Here is a 16,456-nt window from a genome sequence, read left to right as displayed (position 1 = left end):
AGAGACATCGCTACAAGCATGAAACCTACAGACATCACAATGACACTAAACCCATATTTTTCTATAACACTGAATGTAAATGGACTAAATGTGCCAACCAAAAGACATAGGGTATCAGAATGGATAAAAAAACAAGACCCATCTATTTGCTGTCTACAAGAGACTCATTTTAGACCTGAGGACACCTTCAGATTCAGAGTGAGGGGATGGAGAACTATTTATCATGCTACAGGAAGCCAAAAGAGAGCTGGAGTAGCCATACTTATATCAGACAAACTAGACTTTAAATTAAAGGCTGTAACAAGAGATGAAGAAGGGCATTATATAATAATCATAGGGTCTATTGATCAGGAAGAGCTAACAATTATAAATGTCTATGCGCCGAATACAGGAGGCCCCAAATATATAAAACAATTACTCACAAACATAAGCAACCTTATTGATAAGAATGTGGTAATTGCAGGGGACTTTAACACTCCACTTACAGAAATGAATAGATCATCTAGACACACGGTCAATAACGAAACAAGGGCCCTGAATGATACATTGGATCAGATGGACTCGACAGATATATTTAGAACTCTGCATCCCAAAGCAACAGAATATACCTTCTTCTCCAGTGCACATGGAACATTCTCCAAGATAGATCACATACTGGGTCACAAAACAGCCCTTCATAAGTATACAAGAATTGAAATCATACCATGCACACTTTCAGACCACAGTGCTATGAAGCTTGAAATCAACCACAGGAAAAAGTCTGGAAAACCTCCAAAAGCATGGAGGTTAAAGAACACCCTACTGAAGAATGAATGGGTCAACCAGGCAATTAGAGAAGAAATTAAAAAAATATATGGAAACAAACGAAAATGAAAATACAACAATCCAAATGCTTTGGGATGCAGCGAAGGCAGTCCTGAAAGGAAAATACATTGCAATCCAGGCCTATCTCAAGAAACAAGAAAAATCCCAAATACAGAATCTAACAGCACACCTAAAGGAAATAGAAGCAGAACAGCAAAGACAGCTTAAATCCAGCAGAAGAAGAGAATTAATAAAGATCAGAGCAGAAATAAACAATATAGAATCTAAAAAAACTGTAGAATCTAAACTGTAGAGCAGATAAACAAAACCAAGCGTTGGTTTTTTGAAAAAATAAACAAAATTGATAAACCTCTAGCCAGGCTTCTCAAAAAGAAAAGGGAGATGACCCAAATAGATAAAATCATGAATTAAAATGGAATTATTACAACCAATCCCTCAGAGATACAAACAATTATCAGGGAATACTATGAAAAACTATATGCCAACAAACTGGACAACCTGGCAGAAATGGACAAATTCCTAAACACCCACATGCTTCCAAAACTCAATCAGGAGGAAACAGAAAGCTTGAACAGACCCATAACCAGCGAAGAAATTGAATCAGTTATCAAAAATCTCCCAACAAATAAGAGTCCAGGACCAGATGGCTTCCCAGGGGCGTTCTACCAGATGTTTAAAGCAGAGATAATACCTATCCTTCTCAAGGTATTCCAAAAAATAGAAAGGGAAGGAAAACTTCCAGACTCACTCTATGAAGCCAGTATTACTTTGATTCCTAAACCAGACAGAGACCCAGTAAAAAAAGAGAACTACAGGCCAATATCCCTGATGAATATGGATGCAAAAATTCTCAATAAGATACTAGCAAATCGAATTCAACAGCATATAAAAAGAATTATTCACGATGATCAAGTGGGATTCATTCCTGGGATGCAGGGCTGGTTCAACATTCACAAATCAATCAATGTGATACATCACATTAATAAAAGAAAAGATACGAACCATATGATCCTGTCAATCGATGCAGAAAAGGCCTTTGACAAAATTCAGCAACCTTTCTTGATAAAAACACTCGAGAATGTGGGGATAGAAGGAACATACTTAAAGATCATAAAAGCCATTTATGAAAAGCCCACCACTAACATCATCCTCAATGGGGAAAAACTGAGAGCGTTTTCCCTGAGATCAGGAACACAACAGGGATGTCCATTCTCACCGCTGTTGTTTAACATAGTGTTGGAAGTCCTAGCATCAGCAATCAGACAATTAAAGGAAATCAAAGGCATCAAAATTGGCAAAGATGAAGTTAAGCTTTCACTTTTTGCAGATGACATGATATTATACATGGAAAATCCGATAGACTCCACCAAATGTCTGCTGGAACTGATACATGAATTTAGCAAAGTTGCAGGATACAAAATCAATGTACAGAAATCAGTTGCATTCTTATACACTAATAATGAGGCAACAGAAAGACAAATGAAGAAACTGATCCCATTCACAATTGCACCAAGAAGCATAAAATACCTAGGAATAAATCTAACCAAAGATGCAAAAGATCCGTAGGCTGAAAACTATAGAAAGCTTATGAAGGTAATTGAAGAAGATATAAAGAAATGGAAAAACATTCCATGCTCATGGATTGGGAGAATAAATATTGTCAAAATGTCAATACTACCCAAAGCTATCTACACATTCAATGCAATCCCAATCAAAATTGCACCAGCATTCTTCTCGAAACTACAACAAGCAATCCTAAAATTCATATGCAACCACAAAAGGCCCCGAATAGCCAAAGTAATTTTGAAGAAGACCAAAGCAGGAGGCATCACAATCCCAGACTTTAGCCTCTACTACCAAGCTGTAATCATCAAGACAGCATGGTATTGGCACAAAAACAGACACATAGACCAATGGAATAGAATAGAAACCCCAGAACTAGACCCACAAATGTATGGCCAACTAATCTTTGACAAAGCAGGAAAGAATATCCAATGGAAAAAAGATAGTCTCTTTAACAAATGATGCAGGGAGAACTGGACAGCAACATGCAGAAGATTGAAACTAGACCACTTTTTCACACCATTCACAAAGATAAACTCAAAATGGATAAAGGACCTGAATGTGAGACAGGAAACCATCAAAACCCTAGAGGAGAAAGCAGGAAAAGACCTCTCTGACCTCAACCGCAGCAATTTCTTACTTGACACATCCCCAAAGGCAAGGGAATTAAAAGCAAAAATGAACTACTGGGACCTTATGAAGATAAAAAGCTTCTGCACAGCAAAGGAAACAACCAACAAAACTAAAAGGCAACCAACGGAATGGGAAAAGATATTTGCAAATGACATATCGGACAAAGGGCTAGTATCCAAAATCTATAAAGAGCTCACCAAACTCCACACCCGAAAAACAAATAACCCAGTGAAGAAATGGGCAGAAAACATGAATAGACACTTCTCTAAAGAAGACATCTGGATGGCCAACAGGCACATGAAAAGATGTTCAACGTCGCTCCTCATCAGGGAAATACAAATCAAAACCACACTCAGATATCACCTCACGCCAGTCAGAGTGGCCAAAATGAACAAATCAGGAGACTATAGATACTGGCGAGAATGTGGAGAAACGGCAACCCTCTTGCACTGTTGGTGGGAATGCAAATTGGTGCAGCCACTCTGGAAAACAGTGTGGAGGTTCCTCAAAATATTAAAAATAGACTTACCCTATGACCCAGCAATAGCACTGCTAGGAATTTACCCAAGGGATACAGGAGTACTGATGCATAGGGGCACTTGTACCGCAATGTTTATAGCAGCATTCTCAACAATAACCAAATTATGGAAAGAGCCTAAATGTCCATCAACTGATGAATGGATAAAGAAATCGTGGTTTATATACACAATGGAGTACTACGTGGCAATGAGAAAGAATGAAGTATGGCCCTTTGTAGCAACATGGATGGAACTGGAGAGTGTGATGCTAAGTGAAATAAGCCATACAGAGAAAGACAGATACCATATGGTTTCACTCTTATGTGGATCCTGAGAAACTTAACAGAAACCCATGGGGGAGGGGAAGGAAAAAAAAAGAGGTTAGAGTGGAAGAGAGCCAAAGCATAAGAGACTCTTAAAAACTGAGAACAAACTGAGGGTTGATGGGGGGTGGGAGGGAGGGGAGGGTGGGTGATGGGTATTGAGGAGGGCACCTTTTGGGTTGAGTACTGGGTGTTGTATGGAAACCAATTTGACAATAAACTTCATATATTGAAAAAATAAAAAAATAAATAAATAAATAGACAATAATTTTTTTGAAAAAAAAGATCTTATCTTTTTTATGGCTGAATAATATTCCATCATATATATGTGCACACACACACATACACGCACAAACCCATACATACACTCCACATATGTATATCAAAGCAAACCAAGTGTCTAGTTCTCCTGTCTTAATGAAAGATAAAGATCCTTCTGAATCAAGTTTCATTCCAAGAATAGTATGAGGCCTTGCCTACCCAGCAATTGCACATCTCTGACTTTGGTGAAGAAAGATAGCCATTGATACACAGACAATGGGCATTATCAGAGATGGCGGACTTGGCAAAAGTACAGTTGCATGAACTAAGAAGATGAAACAACAGTGGTAGGGAAGACCAAAGTGAGCTTTCTTGAAGATTCTATTCTGCCATAAATTTCAAAAAAGAAGATTGTCTCTATATCAGTAGTACCTTCAAATCTCTATGAAATATTATCAGTGTTTCAGCATATGAAGTAAGATGTATGTTCTCATATCTAAGGCTGAATTGGCATGACACAGAACTGGGCGGGCATGGTAAAAAGTTTTGAAAATGACAGTTTCTGGGAAGGCAAGACACAGTGGCAAAGGGATTATGTAGTCTCAAGCACATTTGATAAGCCCTCAATTTCTAAGGAGTATGAAATGTGCCAAGAGGTGTGTGAAAAACAGCGATGAGAGTATCCAGGTGGTAATGATACTCTAAAACCCACATTGACAATAGACATCAAGGTGAGTTGCTGGATGTTAGGAGCTGTCCTCCATCTTTAGGAAGGAGTGAGGCTCCCAGTCTTTAAGGGAAGATGAGGGATTTTAGTATAAAACATGAAATAGCAATCATACAGAAGCTCAGTATAATAAATGGAGGCACAGAAAGTGATCCTGGATTCAGGAAATCAGTTGTAACAGGCCTATTCTCTGTTAGAAAGAACTTTGATGAAAGAACTATGTGAAAGTCCCAGTCATTAGAAAAAAAAAATTTTCCAGATAAATCTCATAGTAAGAATGGTTCAATGACTGTATCCTCAGTCAAAAAATAAGGAAGATGCGCCAGAGCAAATTCCCAGCCAAACTGGAATGGATAGAATGGAGCTTCTTAAATTCTTTCCTAATTACATGTTTATCAAGAAACGAGTCTATGGTCTATCTGGGAGGGTTGGCATGGTAACTAGGGTTTGCACCGTCTGAGAAAATGGGGTAAGTGAATCCTGTAAGTGGCGAGATCCAGTGAATTCACCAGTGGACAAGCTAGGCAAGCAGAAACAAGAGGATTGAGATGTGAGTCAATATAAAGGGTGTGACAACTACATAGACACACTGTTAAGATACAGCAAGGAATATGCTACATAACCTGAGAACATTGGATAGAAATGTGTGTTCATCAATGGAGTACTATGTGGCAATGAGAAAGAATGAAATATGGCCTTTTGTAGCAACATGGATGGAACTGGAGACTGTATGCTAAGTGAAATAAGTCATTCAGAGAAAGACAGATACCATGTGTTTTCACTCTTATGTGGATCCTGAGAAACTTAACAGGAACCCATGGGGCAGGGGAAGGAAAAAAAAAAGAGGTTAGAGTGGGAGAGAGCCAAAGCATAAGAGACTCTTAAAAAACTGAGAACAAACTGAGGGCTGATGGGGGGTGGGAGGAAGGGGAGGGTGGGTGATGGGTATTGAAGAGGGTATCTTTTGGGATGAGCACTGGGTGTTGTATGGAAACCAATTTGACAATAAATTTCATATATTTTAAAAAAAGAATAATAAAACTAATTGAACAGTAAAAAAAAAAATAAAAAGAAAAAAAAAGAAACGTGTGTTCATGCAAGTTGGGAGGATAAAACCCAAAGGAAACTGAGTCCCTGAAAATAAAAAGAGCTCCAGAGCTTCAGTGGTTCTCAAAATAAGTCAAGGCAGACCTCTGACATGAGTATGTGGACATGGCATGAATACATTCTCAGAAGTTTGCTTAAGACCTATGGCATAGGTATTGTCCCTTCCCTTCTAGGGATATTTACTAATTCTCCAAAGCCTGCTTCTTGGTAAACTGCAGCAATCACCTGCATTACTTACAGTGAACTTAGAGATATACCATATTCTCAGGGTCTGCATGTATGACACTGTGTGTGTGTGTGTGTGCATGCACACGTGTGCAAATGTGTGCACACACGCATGTAAAGGTGGAGAGAGAAGCAGAGAAAGGTTGGGTAAATTGAAGACTGTCATTGTATGTAGCATTTTATCTTCCAGAATTTTTAATAATACATTAATTCTATTTATAAAAGTTAGCCTGTCTATTGATGGTTTTATGTCAATATTAATGACCAGGGCAACAAAACCATGCTTGAGGGTGGAGCCTGAAAGACTGAGATGAAATCACAGTGGGCACCACCACAGAAGCATTTCGGAAGGAAAAGAACTTCATTGTATTTCAATGGAGCGCTTATCTTATTTGCCTCTTCTAATTAAAGCACTGAGAAAGAAGAGCAATTTTTTCCCAAATTGCTGAGCCCTCATAACCAATAATGCCATGTTAATCATCATTTGGGAAGATGGAAAAGCATTTAAAATTCAGTGCTTTTTTTCCTAACTCAAATTTGTCTCTTTGTCCAATATTGTCTTTATTTTTATATATACTGATATTTATCTTTGATATATTATGTCCTTCATTTAAAATAAAAATATTATGAGTTTTATCATTATTTCTAATGTGTTATTCACCAATAAGAGATTACTCAAGTTCACCTGCTTACAGCTGTTTTTTCTTTAGAATACATAGTGTGTCACCAAAAAATGTTTAAAATAATAGATGTGTGAAAATGTAACAGAGAGGAGACCAAGCAAAATTTAGAAAAGGAAGAACTTATTTATTTAAAGGTGAAATATGAACAGAGATATGAAAAACAATTACTGAAGGGATAATATACATAAAGGTGCTATATTCTTTTAATTTAAAGCAAATAAATATACATTTAGTCATAGTGTATTCTGGAATGAAAAGAGGATATTATGAGAGAAACTGCAGCTAATACTATACACTCCTTGTAAAGAAATTAGAGAGATTTTGAAATGAATACTAACATATATCCAGTCTGCGTAACAGAAACTGATCAGAATCCTGTATTTCTTGGAACTGTAGGCAAAGTCTCCAATAACACATTCAGAGAACAGACTTAAAAGGAAAATATTCCAGGAAAAGTAGATATGAACTTAATTCACACTAAATGTAAAGACAATAAATGAATGGAGTTATTACTTAAAGGAGTAATGAAGGCAGAAGCCCAACTGCAAGCAAGAGAAAGAGGAATTTTTTGTCAAGGCAAATTTACCTCCTTTGCCATTTTGCCCTGGGTGGCCCGGATGACCTGAAAAATTCAGGGACCTTGAGGAGCAATTTGGAATAGGGTGGACACAGTTGGCAATGATTGGATTTCTTAAATGCAAATAAGTAATATTATTTCTGCCCATCTATTATTCACTATCACTTAACCATGACAAGAGTAAAATGCATTTCTGACATGAAAATGTACTTTGTTTACTTTACTTTTTAGTGAACACCTCTCGCTGTAAAGTTCCTAATAGGAAGTCTAGCAGAAGTAATTACTGACCTCAAACTCATAGCTATACTGAACTTGAATACACAGCAATCATATTTTTGTAAGCAATTTTAATGTCAAGAGAAATTTATGATGGCTTCCCAAAGCAATGTACATTAGAATTACCCCATGGGCACAAGGGTAAATTAGGTTGAACAAGGAAATCAGTGGAAAAATGGAATACAAGTAAATATGGAAAATATGACTTGTAAAAGTATTAATCTTCTTTTCCATGAAGCATGAAAATTGTTTTACTTGTTGGAATAATTGGCCAAGGAATTTGCAAGATGATAGATTTTATTTAAAACTAGTTTGAATTATATGGAATTTTGTAATAGTTCCCTTTTTGATGGTATACACAAGCAATAAAATCAATATAGGCCTTTATTTCTTTAGATAACCCCGATGAATTATTTCACTTGAGCCTCTTTGCTACAGAAGGCTTACATAGAATTAGCTAGCAACAGGTCACAGATTCTACCCAATCATTTTACCAATGGGTGTTGACTGGGATAATGACTGGGTTGCTGTATCCTTTAGAAAAAGTCTCCAAGAGCTTACACCATGACAAGCATGTGTGAGATTAATAAGATTATTCTGATGTTTGACTATAAGCATAGTAATCTAGCCTAGCTGTGTACATACTCAATTCCAGCAGACAATCTCTTAGAAGGCACTAAAGATTCTGAGTTCTCTGCTAGCTGTGGGTTGTACAAATCTCGAGGATATTAGGAAACTCTTGATATTGAAGTTTATTGATAGTGTTTCTAATAGAAGATATGCCTCTTGACCGTAAAGGATAAATTAGGTTAGGCCACCAAAGAATAATGAAATAAATAGTGGTCCTCCAGTGACATCTAAGCCCCATTCAGATGAAATGTCTCACTGTCCCTGAGGAACTTGGAGGCAATATGGTTGGTAAGTAGATGAACACGGATAATTATATCAGTAAGTCTTCTGGCATTTAGAGTATTTGAAAAAATAATACCTATGTTTATTAAACTAGACAACTTCCTTTCCATCTTTAACCCCCAGCTTCCTTATTTGGAAATTTCAAGTAATGACAGAGCTATAATAATGCTTCAGAAGATTCCAATCAATGGTTGTTACACAAATATAACACAGATAGTGGCACAAAAAAAAAAAAAAACATTTAGGTAAAATTTTACTAGGGAATAAAAGCACAAATCTAAAGACTTACTAATATTAATAAGATATAGAACTAGTAGTTAATGAGAATTGAAAATGTCTGAAATGTATGTTTCCATGTTAGAATGAAATTTCCTTCACTTCTGATCTTGAGCCCAGGATCACAAGGATACATTAGGGTAGAAGGTTCATGGTAATGGAAAACTAAGTGGCATAAACTCATGTAACAGAGCCAAGGACAAAATCAGGATGATATATCACTCATCTGCTTCTCCAACTGCAAAAATAGAGGTCAATTAATCAGTCAACAAATATTATAATGACTACCCACTGTGTGTTCAGCAGTGCAAATTAGCAGATCAGTACCTGCTCTAATTTTAACTCATAGTCCATTGGGAGACCAACAAGATTCTTTTTCTATTGAATTTGGATGAATTTATATAGTTATAACTACGGGAAGAATGGAATCACAAATTCCCTTCTTCAGCCCATATCTGATGTAATTTACCCTATGCGTTGTCTCTTTCATTTGGAATCCCAGGGTTATACAGTGTGCCTTAATAACATATGGTTAGTACAAAGAGTACATCTATGTTTCAGTAATCTACCCAATAATGAAAAGTCCATTCATGGTCCAAAGATAAATCTAACACTGGACTGCAGTGTGGTGGTTTTTAGCTTTGCTATGACAACTACTCTTCATTGTGAAAAGGAAAGAAAAACTTTTTTAAAAAATCTCTTGCTGAATTATAAAAGAGAATAATTCATTCCCAATTATTTCCTTTTTGAATATAGTGGCTTATGGAAAGAACAAAAAGTATGCACCTGGCTTACATTAGCTATTGATAAAGTTAAATGGATCCATTTCAAGGTAGATTTTCCCACGATACTGGTTAGGGACAATGTAAATCTTTCTAAGCTGTCACCAAGATTGTAAGATTGAAAAAGAAGAAAAATTACCCACAGCATGAAATAATATTTCTTAAAATGCAAATATTGAAACTAATTTCTAAGAAAGTTATGGAGACAAAGAAAAATGGAGAATATAGTGCTTTGTTAAACAAAAGCAAAAATTATCAGTCGGTTATTTGAATGGATATTGTTAATGCACAGAAATTAAGCCAGGTTAGGAAAAGAAAAAAATGTCTCATTTGCAGATTTAGAGCACACCTCAGTTAACTGAAATTCAGATTAAAGGAGAAAAGAATTTCAAAATTGACTTTATGACAAATGTTTAAATTTAACACCTCACCCTTCCTTGAGCTTCTTATTTACCTACATTTAAACCAGCCTTCTCCATCTGGAATAAAGCTGAGTACTGAGAGAATTTTTAGGAAATTCAAACCCAAAGTATATTTTCCATTAGAAATATTTTGCCAGGGTGCCTGGGTAGCTCAGTTGGTTAAGCGTCTAACTCTTGACTTCGGCCCAGGTCATGATCTCACCGTTAGTGGGTTGAGCCCCACATGGGGCCCTGTGCTGGCAGCACAGAGTCTTTTTGAGACCTGACGCCCCAATATGAACATGACATACCACATTTTTACCCCAGAAGATAAGACTATAATCCAATAAACAGCTTCACTCTTTGCTTCAGGAAATGCAAACTGATTAAACCAGACAGTACTCATCTGGGTGATCATCTCTCCTATCAGGCAATAGACTGTTCACACTTATCAAACAAGAGTTTACTTTTCAAGAATCCTTCTACTGATGTTATTATATTACAAATTCTGTCTAATCCCAGTAAATTTCCCACCATGAAAGACACATCTTTCTTTTAAGTTTATTTATTTTGACAGGAGAGAGAGAGAAAGAAAGAGAGAGAGAGAGAATGCAAGTGGAATAGGTATAGAGAGAGAAAGAGAGAGAGAATCCCAAGCAGGCTCCATGCTGTCAGCACAGAGCCCAACATGGGGCTCAATCCCATGAACTGTGAGATCATGACCTGAGCCAAAATCATGAGTCAGACACTCAACTGTCTGAGCCACCCAGGCACCCTGAAAGAGGCATCTTAAACCACTTGATTTCAGGCCCCAAACATGATAAACGCACTTTACAAATCTGCCACCTTTGAGACACTACCACACCTCTGTCAAGGTAGTGTTTGCCCTTACTACAATAGATCAAATAAATTTAATTTTGTTTACTCATCAGATTATTTGGTAGTCAAGGGTCAACACATTTATCACTTCAGACATACTGTACATTACTTACTTTTCACATTTATTGCTTATTTTAGGTCTCCTCCAACTAGAAAGTGTGTTCCATGAAGGCAGGTATTTTTGTCTGTTTTGTTCACTAACATTTTCCAAATATTGAGAACAGTGTCTGTAACTTAGAAGGTACTTGACAGATTTTTTTGTTGACTAAATGAATAAAAAAATGTATAAATGAATGAATGATATATAGAACATTCCACCTAATAGCAGCAGAATTCTCATTCTTCTTAAGTATACACAGAATATGCTCCAGGATAGATCACATGTTACTTCACAAAAAAATCTCAACACATTTAAGAAGACTGAAATCAAACCAAGTAGTTTTTCCAACCACAATGGAATTAAACTAAAAATCAATAGCGGAAGCAAAACTGGAAAATTCACACATATGTGAAACTTAAACAATATGATCTTGAATAACAAATGACTAAAAGAAGAAGTCAAAAGAGACATTAGCAAATATCTTGAGACAAATAGAAACAAAAACACAACTTACCAAAACTTTTATGATATAGTAAAAGCAGTACTAAGAGGGAAATTTATAGTGATAAATGCCTACATTAAATATGAAGAAAGATCTCAAATAAACAATGTTATACCTCAAGGAACATAAAAAGAAGAACAAACTAAGCCATAAGTTATCAGAAGGAAAAAAATAAAGATTTGAGCAGAAATAAATAAAACAGAAAATAGAAAACAATGGAAATTTTTTGACCAAAGTAAGAGTAGGTCTTTTGAAAATATAAACAAAATTGAGAAGTCTTTAGCTGAACTTACTAAGAAAAAAAAGAGAAAATTAAAATAAATAAAATCAGAAGTGAAAGAAGAGATTATAATTGATGCCACAGAAATAAAAAGGATCATAAAAGACTACTATGAAAAATTGTACTCCAAACTCAAGAATTTCAAGGATAATGTAGAAGAAATGGATAAATTCTTAGACATACAATCTACCAAGACTGAATCATGAAGAAACAGAAAGTCTGAACAGATATTAACTAATACGGAGACTGAATCATTAATCAAAAACTCTCAACAAAGAAAAGCCCAGGACCAGATGGCTTCACTGCTGAATTTTATCAAACATTTAAAGAAGAACTAATGAGCATCTTTCTCAAACTCTTACAAAAAAAAATTGAAGAGGAGGAGACACTTCTAAATTCATTTTATAAAGCCAACATTACCCTGCTACCAATGCCAGACAAAGATAAGACACCACAGAAAACTATAGGCCAATATCTCTGCTGAACACAGATGCAAAATCATTTCCAAATATACAAGGAACTTTTACAACTCGATAGCAAACAAACAAACAAACAAACAAAACAACCAAAAAAACTGACTTTTTTAAATGAACAAAGTCATTGAATAGACATTCCTCCAAAGACAAACAGGTATATGAAAAGATATTCAACATCACTAATCACCAGGGAGATATAAATCAAAACCACAATGAGATAGCACCTCACATCTGTCAAGATAATCAAAAAGACAATTAAGTGTTAGTAAGGATGTGAAGAAATCAGAACCCTTGCATGCTATTGGTCAGAATGCAAAATGGTGCCACCATTATGGAAATAGTATGGACATCTCTTCACAAATCAAAAATAGAACTATCACATGATCCAGCAATCCCACTTCTGGGTATTTATCCAAAAATATTAAAATCAGTATCTCAAAGAGATATTAGTGTCCCCATGTACATTGCAGCATTATTCACAGTAGTCAAGACGTGAAATCAACCTAAATGTCCATCAACAGGGGAGGCTGGGTGGCTCAGTGGATTAGGCATCTGACTTGGGCTCAGGTCATGATCTCGTGGTTTGTGGGCTCAAGCCCTGTGTTGGACTATGTGGTGACAGCTCAGAGTCTGAAGCCTGATTCAGATTCTCTCTCTCTCTCTCTCTCTCTCTCTCTCTCTCTCTCTCTGCCCATCCCCTGCTCATGCTCTCTCTCTAAAAAATAAATAAACATTAAAAAAATTAATAAGTAAATAAATGTCTATCAACAGATGAATGCAAAGAAATATGGTATTTTTGTACAATGGAAGTTTATCCAGCCTCAAAAAAATAAGGAAATTCTGCAATATGTGACAACATGGATGAACCTTGAGCATATATGCTAAGTGAAATTAGCCATTTACAGAAGGACAAATACTGAATGATTCCACTTATATGAGGTATCTAGAATTGTTAAACTCATAGTAACAGAGAGTAAAATAGTGGTTACCAGGAGCTGGGGGAGAGGGAAAACTAGGGAGTTAGTTGTTTTTCAATGGTATAAAGTTTCAGTTATGCAAGGTGAATGAGCCTAGAGATCTGTTGTGCAACATTAGCCTATAGTTAATAATGTATTGTACACGTAAAGGTTTACTAAGTAGATCTTGTGTTGTGCTCTGACCACAAGAAAATTAAATTTGGTTAATTTAATTTAGTTAGAATTTAGTTAAATTTAATTTGACTTAATTTAATTTAAAAAAAGAATGAAGAGATTGCCCACCTACTGCACTGTGCTTAGGGAAATGTGCAAAATACATAGAAGATACTGCCCTTGCCTTGTAAAACTTACAATCTATTTATAATAGCAACTTGGACAGTGCTTAATGGGCACTATGTACTATTCTAAATATATTAACATCATTAAAATGTATCAAATATTAAATATATGAAATATATGAAATAATCTAAAATTTGCAACAACTGTATAAATAGGGTGATGTTAAATAAAAACATTTATTAACAGGTACAACATGGGCACTGACTTGTGAGGACAGATAGGGGACATAGTGTTGGGACAGCATCCTAGAGGCCCTCAACTGAGTAGAATCACAGCGAAAAGCAAAGCTGCACTGAGAAGGAGAGGCATCCTGGGGGCCTGAGGCTTTAGCTATTTATCAATCAATGTGAAGCATTTCAGTGTTCTGACAAATTTGCACAGGTATATATTAGCTCACGAGATTGGTCATATTATCATCCTCATTTCATAGACAAAGAAATGAAAGCCCAGAGAGCTGAGTGAGTTGCATACAGCCATCGAATGGAGGAGGCAATATGTGAATTTAGACAGTCTGAAACTAGATCATGTTCTAACTGCTGTACTATACTGCCGTATATTTACAAAGAAAATAATTAGCTTTAAAAACAATGAATAGCTAGCCAGCAACTAATGGATTGCAGGCACCTTTCAAGACAAGATGTAGAGGGAGTGAAACACAACTGAAGTAGAATCTCAGCAAAGTTAGTGGTTCTAGCAAGAAGTACTACAAGTCAGGAAAAACTGTGACTAAGAAGATGAAGATTTGTCTTCAATAAACCAAAGGTGAAAATGCACTATTTGCACATATTATCTGAATAATTGCTCCAATTTCCCATTATGTTGTATCAAAACAGTGGTTTGGAAACAAGAATTTGTAAAGTTTCCGGTAACATCCCCAGGGATGTGGCAGCAGTGGTTCCAACTGCACTTTGGCCAACTCTCTTTTCATTTTGGAAGTAGATGATTAACCATGATTGGCGGCTATTGCTAATGACAACAGGAAAACTGTATCATTCATGCCAGGAATTCTCCTAAATGCACAGTGGAGGAAAGCAGATAAAGCCCTTCTTCCCTCATTTTCTCCATTCCCTACTCTGCCTCTACAGTGGCACTCTTTCTGGAGCTGTGTCCAACTACCTGGTATTGGTTTAACCATAGCACACAGCCCAGGATTTGTGTTCCAGGTTCTTGTAAACAATGCTCACCTGAAATGGATCAGCATCACCATTTGGAAATAAAATGTGTCCATTGCTTTCCATTGCTGGGTTGACCTTTCATTATAGTTAAAACAGTGATTTGGGTTTACCATATCTCCCTTCAAACCATTTTAGGGTGATGATTGGCTTAAGACGCTAATGACTCTGCATTTCTTTCAACTGAAAGAGATAATTAAAAAAAAAAAAAACATAGACATGATTTCTTATTAGTTCCATGACATTTTTAACAGAATATCATTATAGCCCAAAGTTTAAAAGATTGTATTAGTTAGTATTTGTGTTTCTCAAATAGTAATACAAAAATATGATGACTGATAATTTCAATAAAATGAGCAACGTGATCAACATTTAATAAACTAGAAAACAATACCAACTGGAGCTGAGAAACTAAATCCCATAACGCCAGCTTTCATTTCAAATGATCTCCAGGTGGCTGCTAGCCAATTCGCCACATGAGAAAAGCCTGACACTTTTTGGAAAACAGACTCCAACTATTTAAAAAAAAAAAAGGAACACTCGGTAGAGAATAGACAATGTTGTGCTAAAAAAGCTATGTTATTTTGCCAGAAAAAAATTCAATCTGTGTGCAAAATACCTCTTCCCATGTCTTTTGATCTGATGTAGCACTTGTCCAAATGGATGGGCTCCCTAAAGGGAAAACCCATTTCAAACATTGAGGAGCTCTAACAAATGCAGAGCACTCAACCTCAGGCTTAAATATCCCAAATGGTCTCTTGCTGGTAACATGAGAACAAAATCAGTGTTTCACTCAGAAAACAGCTTTCCTGGCTTTTCTCTTCTGTTCCATTTGTGCATTGATATGAAGATCAGAGTCGAGGACTTGAATGTGATTTAGAATCTCGATGCAAACAATGAGACATTAAACACTTTCTGGTCCTCTAAAATCTGTATTCAGGCTCCTCTCTTTTCAGGGTATAATCACAATCCCATCAGTATTCGAGGGATTTGTGCACACAGACTGCCTCTGTCAAAATTCTAGCAAGTTAATGCATTCAAACATAGCTTGGTTGTGCAAATTATTGCCTTAAAAGGAGGATGTAACTTGGTATTTTGACATATGTTGTTTTATACAGAACACAGTATCTTTTTTTCTTCCTTTGAGTCTTTTAGTTTTAATTTAGGCACTTGAAGATTTGGAAAATGAAATTAAACTTTAAAAAATGAAAGAAAAAACAAGCATAATGATCTAAAGTCACAAAGAAAGGAAGGCAGAGACCAAAATCACCATCATACTTTGGTCATGCAAAAGGAGTGAAGACTTTAATCTTGAATCACAAAGACTTTGGACTTCCTGTCTTTTCAAACTGATAAATAATGTTGCAAGCATTTATTCATTTCCTGAGATTTAACAACATGTATTGCTTTCTTTCGTCACTTTGCCAATTTACTCAAAGCAAATTACTACTTCAAGCTCTTCATAAATCCTATAACCTCTATATGCTTAGTTTCCTCATGGGTAAAATGGGAATAATGATGCTTAGTTTGTGGGGTTGGTATAAGGGTTAGAAATAATATATGAAAATCACCTAATAGTACCTGGAACATAATGGAGGCCATCACTATTATTATTACCCAAAAGTTATATCTGGACATGTAA

General features: G+C 36.0%; 1 protein-coding gene across 9 annotated transcripts in view; it reads right to left on the bottom strand.

Annotated features, from left to right (window-relative positions):
* The window catches only part of ZPLD1 (zona pellucida like domain containing 1), a 536,164-nt gene that overhangs the window by 115,091 nt on the left and 404,617 nt on the right, over window positions 1–16,456 (bottom strand). For all 9 annotated transcript variants that reach the window (XM_053220795.1, XM_053220791.1, XM_053220793.1 and 6 more), the window contains one exon: window positions 14,827–14,997. The gene's annotated coding sequence lies outside the window, so the exon portion shown is untranslated. The remainder of the gene's footprint in view (window positions 1–14,826; window positions 14,998–16,456) is intronic.

Source organism: Acinonyx jubatus, chromosome C2 (genome assembly GCF_027475565.1).
Source record: "Acinonyx jubatus isolate Ajub_Pintada_27869175 chromosome C2, VMU_Ajub_asm_v1.0, whole genome shotgun sequence".
Classification (NCBI taxonomy): domain Eukaryota; kingdom Metazoa; phylum Chordata; class Mammalia; order Carnivora; family Felidae; genus Acinonyx; species Acinonyx jubatus.
Note: the sequence above shows the minus strand (reverse complement) of the source record. Positions and strands in the feature narration are given on the sequence as shown.